Source organism: Amblyomma americanum, chromosome 3 (genome assembly GCF_052857255.1).
Source record: "Amblyomma americanum isolate KBUSLIRL-KWMA chromosome 3, ASM5285725v1, whole genome shotgun sequence".
Taxonomy (NCBI): Eukaryota; Metazoa; Arthropoda; class Arachnida; order Ixodida; family Ixodidae; genus Amblyomma; species Amblyomma americanum.
The window spans coordinates 19,382,104-19,393,219 of NC_135499.1; the positions used below are offsets into that span (position 1 = coordinate 19,382,104).

General features: G+C 48.3%; 1 pseudogene; it reads right to left on the minus strand.

The window, feature by feature from the left end:
- Positions 1-2,868: 2,868 nt before the first annotated feature.
- On the minus strand, positions 2,869-9,645 carry LOC144123575 (uncharacterized; annotated as a pseudogene).
- Between the last annotated feature and the right edge of the window lie 1,471 nt (positions 9,646-11,116).

Genomic DNA, 11,116 nt, shown 5'->3' on the forward strand with positions numbered 1-11,116 from the left:
GAGCACGAAATTTTCACAGAAATCAAAGAGAAGTACTGGTTCAAAGCTCTGCTGGCACGAGAAAATCATTTTGGTGACTTCCTCTGTTTCACTGCACTAAAGCACCAACATGCACATTCTGCATAAAGAGAGCACACAGCAATGCAGTACATTAAGAATTAGCAACTGTTCAGTAGCGTTAAAGCATGTGTTTAAGCACACATCCGGCCAATTTGCAGATGGTAGGATTAAAGTTTCTTCTACGCTTCCTGTCACGTGAATAACTGCAGCATTAGAGAAAAGCCTAGTCTACACATCAAACACACCTGTCATTACACACTCTAGTGACAAACTGAAATCAAAATTTGGCCCTGTTTAAAGAGCAGCACAAAAATAACAGACTTGAACAGCTTTCTTGCTGTGTGCAATGAAACTTGAAGCACAAAAAATGTTTACATAGACTGATCATAGCATGACTACAGGTGAAAACTATGGCAGTGAGTCCTGCAGCTAAGTGCGGATGCATGCAATGTGTCGCACAGTGCAAGTTGTGATCGCCTTTGAAAAGAATCCTGTTCCATATGTACAGCACTTGACACCTGTGAAGACGTCCAATGCAACCCATCCAAAGAATGATTCTTTGCTTGAGAAGCACTCTAGCTGAGAGGTGAACGATGTTGAACCTTGCAGCAGCATTCCTCAGCACATGACTTCCTAGGATAGCAGGGATACATCGAAGAGGCACATTATACACATGTCACCTGGAAGGCAATCAACACTGTCTTTAGTGCGTGAGCTTGAGTGCAATGCAAGTTTCATACACACAAGAGAAAAGACTTTCAAATACGAGACGTCACAGGGCTGTAATTATTAAACTAAAGTTTCATGTATGACCGTAACTACTACTCAAATAAACTGCTTTTGTAACAGTTATATTTTATTGGTCATCTCTATCAAAATTATGGAGGAAGTAAAACAAAACTGTGAAAACAGCTTGACTACAGCCAGACTGATAGGTATACATAATTATTACATATTTATTTTTATTGTGTTGCAGTGAAGGCAACTGCTACAAGGCACATTGTAGGGGAAGTCCAAGGTTAACTTTACCTCAGAATATTTAACTGCACTAAAATCTCACTACACGAATGCTTTTGCAACTGCATTTATCAAAATGCAGATGCCAAGCCATTGCGTTTGTGTGCAACGAAAGAAAACCATAGACATGCAGACGCCCTACGAGTCACGCACATCCGCATATTGTAGTAATCTGAAAACTCGTTGTGCGTTTTACTTTACAGACAAGACTATTTTGAAATGCTGTTTTTATTTGCACAAGGCTTCCTCGCTTAATAGGCTACAAATAAATGTGCCATGAGATTCATAGCTGTTTGCATATGACCAAAAAAGGGTAGGAACATAAGGGACTTGTTATTGCACACCCGAAGAAAGCCACCAGCCATCAATATGAACTTTGCATGCAGCCATCTGAAGAAAGTCCACAGCAATTTTTCGTTGCTGTTTCCCTTACCTCATCGATGCTCGAGACGATGTACCCGGCACATGTACGCTGCCTTGCTGACACCGCTGTCTTCAGAAACTGCCCTTATGCACACAGACACTGATGCACACAAATTAAGCACACAGATGATGCACTGATGAGCACAGTCCCGCCGACAAGCCGAACACATTCTGGAAGCATGTTGCTCAGCCGGCAGACAACCCTTTGTGCCACCCTCTCATCACTCACGCAGTTGAATATCAGGTCAGCGACAGCGTGTAAATAGAGGCAAACACTGAACTAATTGGTGTCCAGACGTTCACAGCTACCGACCGCGCCTTGAAACACAGGATCAGAGTAACGGCCGGAGCGCCTACAATACCATGTTTAAGGCAGACCAGTGTGCTCACGCGCTGCCTCTTGCCGCAAATCTTCTTGCACAGCCACCAAACCATATATCGCTGGCCAGGCAGTCACACTCACGAACCGGGCAGTCCTTCGAAAACACTGAGGCGCCCTCACGAATGCTTCGCTTCTCGCAGCCCGTGACAACAAACGGCAGCTACGGACGCCGCCATATCCGCGCTGTAGCAACCACGACCACGCGGACCGACAATTTCTTAGCATGAGAGAAGCGTTTGAAACGGGAGCGCAACTAGGGTCCTCACGCTGGTGTAAAATTACGCTCTGATAATTAAGGCTCTAAAAGGCTGCTTAATTAAGAAGTACCATTATAACGCCGTTTCAATGTTTCTACATTCAAAACAACTATGTTTCTGAACAGTTTATTACTTGAAATAAGCGCCTACCAAACTACGGTGAGCTAATCAGTGTGGTCATAATTCGACTATAGTGCCTAGAATATACTGGCTAGTGGGCCGACCGTGGCCTTCCTCGTGGCACCGCGAGCGATGAATGCCGACGGCCGCCGCATGGAGCGCTGCAAGTCGGGAGGGTCCGCCGAGCCGCAACGCTCTCGCAACATCGGCAAGAGGACTAGTGCATTTTTGCTTTCGTTCAGCTGTAATCGACCAAAGCTGTCGTGGAGGCAGCTGACTATAGGCTTCAGGGTTTGTTTTGAGTCTCTGTCGAGGAGCTGCACATTTAGCACGTGTCGCTTGCGCGAAAGCTGCTGTGAAATTCAGCACAACTTCGTGTTTCGAAACACGAAACTTGTGCGGTACATAGATATCTTATATATATATATATATATATATATATATATATATATATATATATATATATATATATATATATATATATATATATATATATATATATATATATATATATTTATATATATATATACTTTTTCGGTAACATTTTCTCTAATAAAGTAGGCGAAACGCTTCGGTTAATTTTATTGCATTATATTTAGGTGTTCTCGCTGTGTACGTACTACATTTGCGAACGAGTAAACACATGCAATGTGAATAACGCAGGAAACACAGTCGTGCAACACTCGTTTTTATTCGCGTGCAATATCAATCGCGGACATGTTACAGAAGTACAGCAAGCAGGGCCCATATGTGCACATGAGAAGCATTTATTGGCAGCGACGCAGTTTTAGAAACTTATGCCGCTGCCTTTGCGCTTCCCTCTCTTTGTTGAGGCCCTTGACAAAAAAACGAAACCTTAAGAGAACATAAAACTTTACAACGGTAGATAAAACTGCCTTTTCATGCCCTGAGCAGCCAAGTTGAGGAAAAGACAGTGTCTGTAGCTGACTCGAAAATTCAACTAAACTCATTTCATGGAGCTTGTTTTTACTAAAAAACACAGTAAAGGCATCTTCCATGGCCTTTACAGAAGTTGACAAGCTCTGGCTGGGGTACACTAGGCCCCCATTGTCAAAATGGCTAGTAAAGTACGAAGTGGCGTCGGCACTTGCTTCAGCTTTGCTTACACATAGGCAGCCTGCACACTGTGGGCAACAGTTCTTAGCAATGATCTTTCTTGCCACGTAGCCTGTAGTGTAGTAGATCAGAGCACTGTGGCTCTTCTCTATGCACGATGCATGGTCACTGCTAGACACGACAGCTTGAACTACATCTTCAGCTTCACTGACGTTTCCGTGGTCAAGAAGGTCATCTATTTTGTTTGAAAGGAACTTACTCGTAGTTTCACGCACCTCCTTTGGGCTCAGCAGTGCTTTGATTACATCTGGGGTGCAGTTCACTACTCTAGGTGGCTTTGCCAGGTTGTAGAATGCGAGTAAATTCTCAGTCATCAGAAACTGTGACACTGTCGGATGGTCGTTACAGCCAGACGACTGTCTTATACCAAAAAGGTTTTCAAGCTTATCCTGGCTTAATCTGGATGTTAAAAGATACTTGAAACCCACCGCCGACGTCAGGCAGGACAACAAGCCAAGTGTACTCTTGATGGTAACCCTTAGCCCAGCAGACGTGCTTTCTGTAAGAAAACCACCACCAGCTGGTTTTGCAGTTTGCTCCCATTCCAGCAGATACTCTAGGAAGCCTTTCAGAAATTGCACGTTTGGACTGTCAGGCTTGAGTGCCTTCTCGCTTGTTCGCGATGTCATAACACGAATCAGGCGATTCATTTCTTTTACGAAATCTACTGTCGGCTGCACGGTCCTATGTGAGGCTTCAATGTGTTCTCTATAAATGAAAAGTCCTTTGATGACCTGGTCGCTGAAGAGCTGAAATGCGATGTCCACTTTCATTTTTTCAAAGCAGTTTGGCTTAAGGTGTGCATTTGTCAGGCTTGGCATAACTTTCAGCGTAACATTTTCTCGATCCGCTTCGAAGGCTGCTAGTACAATACCAATGTGAACATGCCCAGCTGGTGTCAGGTATCCTTTTCCAACGAATCCATTTCTCACATTCTTCAAAAGGTGTGGAAAATCTGACAAAAAATAGAGCTGCCTTTTAGCACCATGCACACTCTAAACCAGCTTGCATTTTGCGTGAAATTACAGCCTTACCCTGTATTCGAAACAGCCGCCACATGCTCCTATTCCAGCTGGCGCCGTCGCATGTTATGCAATCAACGAACAGACCAGCCTTTTCCGCAAGGACTGTGGTTTCCAAAATGATTTTCGCCAGTGTTCGGGCCTTCACAATGGCCTTTGAGGCAAAAACACCGAGGATTTGCGTCCATTTTCCTGCGGAAAAGTAATCTCTCACAAATGTACGTGCGTTTTACGTATAAAGTTGCGAACTGTAACCAAGAGGAAAAAAAAATTTACCAGTAAATGGCTGAAACAGCACAATCATCCCATGGTCTGCCAGCACATTGTTCTGGTCAGCAGTTGTATGACCTCCAAGGTCAACAAAGCCTTCAATATCACCTTAAATTGTAAAAAAAAAGCACAGGAAAAACACCTTGTTTTATGCGCAGACATCTCTCAACACAGATCAGAATATGGCAAAGGTGCTAAACCAACCAACGCTATAAACGGCGCGTAGCTGGGTTTGGCTGGCTGGCTAGTGCGGTTGGGCGTACGTTTCAGAAAAGCAAAATCGAAACTATCAGTGTGTCCGCTCTTGTAGATGAGGCCGTCCGTCCGCCATCACGCCTGCCGTTCAGCTCAAGTCAGAGGTGCGCGAGTGATTCTGCAGCACAGAATTCAGCTTTGAGGGGGGCTATTTGGACGACCGCTTGCCGAACCGATACCTGTATGTACACAACCTCCTTTGGGAGCCCGTTCGAATTAGCCGGTGCGAGACCCGTAGCTTCCGAAACAGCGAGCGTGCAACGCCATAGACTTGCATAGCGTTGGCCGGGACCGCGCCGGCAGTTCGACTTATGCGGATTTTCGCATTGCGAGGTTTGAATCAAAGAGCTTTTACCGTATACACAGAACGGTCCAAGAATTCATTGCAGCTATACTCACCAGCTGATTTCACATTTAGGTGCTCCGAAAGCTTTATTTCGTCAATGACGAGGCCACCGTGACGACTGTAAGCATCCATGGTCTTTGTTTTTTTCATTTAGGGCATCGAAGACCTTTGTACTCAGGCCAAAGCCACCCTTGAAGCGCTGTAGGTACTTTTTCAGGCAAATTCGCCCTGGCAGAACCATAATAGAGTGTCTGCGGAGATGTTCATACAACTTCGGGCTTCGCATCCTCATCAGCATACATTCTAAAATCCACTCATCATCGTATCGCATTCCCTTTTGTGATTTTCGCCTTGCAGCAAGGAAACAACTTTTTACAACCAGCTGCTGCTTTGAGGGAAGAGATTTAATTTTGCTGTTAAATGTCTCTTCACTAAGAGCCTCATTTCGCTCTTTCATGTGAGCCACCTGTATCCTTGCATTTGCCAATCTTTTCTTGGTTCTTGACAGGCTTCGAGAAATGTTCCTGCACTGTTTCTTTTCATCAGATTTTCTGGCAATTTCACTTGTGCTTTGCTTTTTTCTGCACGCTTGGTTTTGAGCCAGAATCCTTTGGTACTTGCAGAAAGCGCAGGATTCACCTTCAGACCTCAAAGATAATGAACACTTCTCAGAAGAAATCATGCCTTTCTAGGAGGTGTGCTTTCCTGAGGCCGGCTTTATGCCGCATCCATCACAAAGATTTGTCAAGGCAACTTCCTTGATCAAAGCTTCGGCCTCTTCGCAAGTTGTGACGATGTGTTTTGACTTTTCCCTTCCCCTGAGGTAAACCGTGGCTACCACTGATTGTCCATCAAGCAATGGCTTTGCAAATGCTACCATCTTTTCAATGAAGAGGTTAGCGAAGTTATTTTTTTCAGCCTCACAATAGGCGTACGCTAATGAATCGACTGTCACGGATGGCACTTTCATCCATGTCACTGGAATAGCGACATTGGAGAATGGATGGAGACGATCGTTGGTTGTTCGTGGTCGTTCGTCACCAGCATTTTGCGCTTCACCAGCGCTTCCTTCTGCAGAAACACAGCGTGGGGTGGTGCACTTTTCAGTTACTGCAGCTCCGCTGTTGGTGTCAGATGCTTCCATGCTCACCGATTTGGCTGTTTCGCTAATCTTCCCTATCCACGTTTTTTTTTTTTTTGCCGCTTCGGAGCTGCTGAGTAATGCCGTATTCATCGCCCGTGAATCTTCCGCGCTTGCGGCGTGCGATGCACTAGCGGCAGAGCTCCACCGCTAAAAAGAGTGATTGTTGCGCCGTTCTCATCTAAAATAACAAGCAACTACTGCCAAGTCTTTCACCAAATAAATTTACCGCGATGCAAGCGGTTCTTGTCAGTTTTTTTTTTCGGGGTCATTCGATAGTTCGAACTTAATTTCAGACTATGCGAACATTTTTTCCAGTCCATTGAAGCACGAATCAGCGAGCTTTTACAGTATGAGAAAAATACGATGTTCTGCTAAGCACTACAATATTGCTCGAGCTGTGCAGTGCTCTGGTAATATTCGATCGTCAAGTCTTTTAGCACGTGTTTCTTTTTATGCTGTCGCTTTGGCTTTGACATCTTTTTTGTGCAGTCACATGTAGCTCGTTTAGTGGTGGACACGGGAAAAAAACAATCGAGAGCTCAGTGCATGATTTGTCTACACGGTGAAAGCACGCAGAACGGATACACGCACGCATAGAACGCGCGCACAAAACCGACGAAATCACCACAGAACTGCTCGGAGGAGCGGATGCGTCGACTTTCATGTGCAAGGAGCCACACAGGACAACATACACTGCACCTCAGTCAACAAAATTTCGTGCACAAGCAGGTTAATCGCGCACGCACAAGACCACGTCCCTGCCTTCCGAAGCGAGAAAACCGCGTCGTCTGCTGCGGCAGCAGATAGATAGATACTTGAGGCCTTGCCCTTTGTAACGGGTGGGCACCACTAGGTTGGGCACCCGGACCAAAAAAACAAGAAAAAACAAGAAGATGGAAGCGCACAAGGAGAGAAAGAAAGATAAACCGCACAAAAAAAGGGAAAAAAAAGAAAAAAACACGCAAAGGCTAAAGTCAGGAGGTGGGGGATTCGCTCATCGACCTCGTTCACTTCCGACTCTGCGGTTTCGCGCTTTTAGACACAGTGCTCCACCAAAGAGTTAGTCGACGCTTGGTTCGCAGCACCCCCTCGCTATTGACCTTGGAGCTGTCTCCTTCGTCGTCCACTGCAGGACCGTGAAACCCGAGCGCCTGTGGGAATGTAGTGCCCTCTGTCGGCATCGGATGGAGTCTCTGGCACGACATCACCAGGCTCTCGATGGTCTCCTCCGCGTCGCCACACGCTCGGCATATTGCTGCCAGTGCTTCTGGTGTTGCATCGAAAGGACGGCGGTACACCAGTGTTTCCAGCGCTCCGGCGCGGGCCTCAAACAGCAATGCGCTGCCCAGGCCGTTGTCAAAAATCTTTTCGGGTCCGATGCTGTTTTTGCACTCGCGGTACACAGCCAGTGTCGGTTTTTCCGCGAGCGCCTGCAGCCATTGGCGATTCTCTTCTTCCTGGACCCGTCTCCTTGCCTCCTGTTTCCATGCCGTTGCCGATTCGGCACTCATGGGTGTCTGGAAAAGTCCATACTTGCCTTCTATCTTGTGGAGGCGCTTCACCCATGTAGTGCGTAGGCATGTCGCAGCGAGGTATTCAAAGACCCGCCCTGCCCATCGGTTGCGGCTCATGAACTGCAGTCGACCGCGGTACTCCAGCTTGCTGCATGCCTCCCTTGACTCAAAACTAGACCATCCCAAGTCGCCTTGAATGGCTGCATTGGCCACCCGTCCATGACATCCGACTGCAGTGCGGCCGACCTCTGTTTGTCTGCGCTCTAACCAATTTCTGGTGGCTGATGGGAGGCAGACCACCGCGTTGGCGAATGTGAGTCCTGGCACGTGCGCGAGCTTCCAGAGGTCGCGGACCATGGTGTACTGGTGGCACCGCCACAGGCACCGACGTCGGAGGACGCATTGCGCTCGAAGTGCAGACTGACGGACCTTGGCCTCGTGCAGTCTGAACATGTCAGTCTCAGCACACAAATTTATGCCCAGGTATTTATACGACCTGTCGACTGTCAGGGTCTCTTCATTCAAAATCAGCGATAGCTGATCAGTCGCCTCGCCTGCCAGCTGAACAACCCTGCATTTTCGCTGGTTGAACTTGAGGCCAAGGCTTCTCAGCTCCGCGGCACAAATGTCTAGCATTTCTTGCACATCCTCTGTGTTTTCTCCCGTAATTACCAAATAATCAGCAAAGGCAAGACTCGGAAGTCGGCTGGAGTTGTCAATTCCTGTGGTGCTGTACTTAAGGCCGAATCCCAGGCTTGCCTGCAGGAGTGCCTTTTCCAGTCCGGACACATACAGGAGGTAGAGGAGGGGAGACAATGGGCATCCCTGCCGAAGCCCCCTGTGTACGTAGACCCGTTCCGAATGCACATTGCCAAAAACGGCTGTGACTACGTTTTCTCTGTACAACCTCTTTATCGTCTCGCGAAGTGTTGGTGCCATTCCCAGAGTACCAAGGCGATGGAAGAGATTTTCGTGCGGGACGTTATCATAAGCCTTTTCGATGTCCAGAAAGCAGCAGATGAGTCTCCTGCCTTCCTTCCTGGCAATGTCTGTACAGCTGGTGAGTACGAAGAGGTTGTCTTCTAGCCGTCTGCCCGGACGAAACCCATTCTGCAGCTCCGTTAGGACGTGCGCTGATTCTGCCCATCCACTGATCCAGGCTTTCAAAACTTGAATGAAAACTCGGTACACCACGCTGGTGACCGTGAGTGCCCGGTAGTCGCCAATGTGGGCTGCATTGCCGCCGGGCTTCAGCAGGAGCACCACCCTGCCATTGCGCCAGTCCTCGGGTATGCCTCCGTCGTTAATAATGGTGGTAAACAACTCGGCCAGCTGTTCTCTCGAGTTTGGACCGAGTAGTTTTAGTAGGCGAGCTGGTATGCCTCCGCCGTTAATATTGGTGGTAAACAACTCGGCCAGCTGTTCTCTCGAGTTTGGACCGAGTAGTTTTAGTAGGCGATCTGGTATTCCATCGGGTCCCGTGGCTGTGCAAGCGCTGATGCGGCCCAGTGCCCGGTTCATGCCTGGCAGTGTGACCTCCCATGCGATGTCTGGTTGGTCCTGGGATGGAGCTGAGGGCGATGACCCTTCAAGCTTGTCCTCAGGCATGTAGGCTGGTGGCCCATAGAGGCCGGAAAAGTAGTCCGTGACGTGCTGTTGCAGGTCGGTGATGGGCTGTCCAGTGGCACTATCGACCATTTCTGTTGGCCCCACCCTTTCCCTGTCCAGGGAGCTGACATACCGCCATGCAGAATTTCTGAGCCGCCGACTTGCCCTCTGCCCGCAGGGTTGGCATTTGCTTGAGATTTGCGGCAGCCAACTTCGCCTACACCAGTGATTGCATTTCATGTTTGCGTTGCAGGTACATGTCCCACGCCACTGCTGCTGCGCCCTGGTCCTTATCTTTCACCGCCCTGCGATGGGCACGGTTCGCGTCCCGGCGCGCTTGCCATGCCTCTGCCACCTGCCTGTCCCACCATGGCTTCTTGTAGGCTTGCCTATGTCCCTTGTGGACCATGTGTGAGCGCATTATCGCACGCAAGGCTTCCATGTACTCGCCGTATGTAGCGGCTCCTAGCCGCCTCTGGCTCTCTTCGAATTCCCTGGCGACGGCCTCCATCTGCGTTACCGGAAGGTAGAGAGCTTTCGACCGTTGGGGTCTGTTTTTCCGACGATGTGTGTGGGTGAAGTCCAGACGCAGGCGATTATGGTCGCTGCCCCTGCTAACCAACCCCTCTTCATCAATGTGGAGGTGCTGCATAAGGCTCAGAAGACGAGGAGATACCAGCGCGTAGTCAATACATGTTGCACTGCTTCTGGCGCACCACGTATATTGACCGTTGCATCTCGAGTCTAGATTGGCGATGTTGAGCTGGAGCTGTTCCGCCAGCCAGAGGAGAAGGTCACCGTTAGCCTCAGTGTATCCGTCAAGCTCGGAGAGGTGGCCGTTGAAGTCCCCAAGAATGATCACCTCCCTGTCCTTTGCAACCAGGTGAGCGTCTCTGCACACGCACTCCACTAAACTACGGTTAGTGTCGGGACGACTGCTGCGTACGGAAAGATATACCACGCATAGCGCTCTGGGGACCCCAAGAAGATCGCCTACCACCCATAAGTGGTCGCTGCATGCCTCGTCATGACCCACATGATCACTGCACTCTTGCGCCTGCCACTCCAAATCACACTGAAATGTTGGCGCGGAAAAACGAGGACAAGCGAGAGAAACAAAGACGAGCGCTACTCACAACTGAAGGTTTATTCCAGACAATGCTCGAATAAATAGTGAAACCAACAAGAACAAAAACAAACAAGCGTCATGAACACCACAAGTTACCCCGTGAATCCCAATGATTTGGTTAGGAACAGATACTCCCTATCAGAGAAGCGGACGGAAGTCTGACTAATGCACTTATCGCCACTGATGCGCATATGAAAGGCTTCCATGAGCTCCCGCGTGAGTTGCTCCCTGTGCCTGAATAGGATGGTCGTTTTTTCAAAAAACGGTTTACACTGGATTTTCTTTTCCTTGTCGTTTGTAATGCACGTGCGGCAATGTTTAGGGACGCATCGTCCAGTTTGGCCGATGTATAGAGCGCCACACGACAACGGCAATCTGTACACAACCCCCCTGGCACAGGTAACGAACGGGGCTTTGTGCTTGATGTTGCAT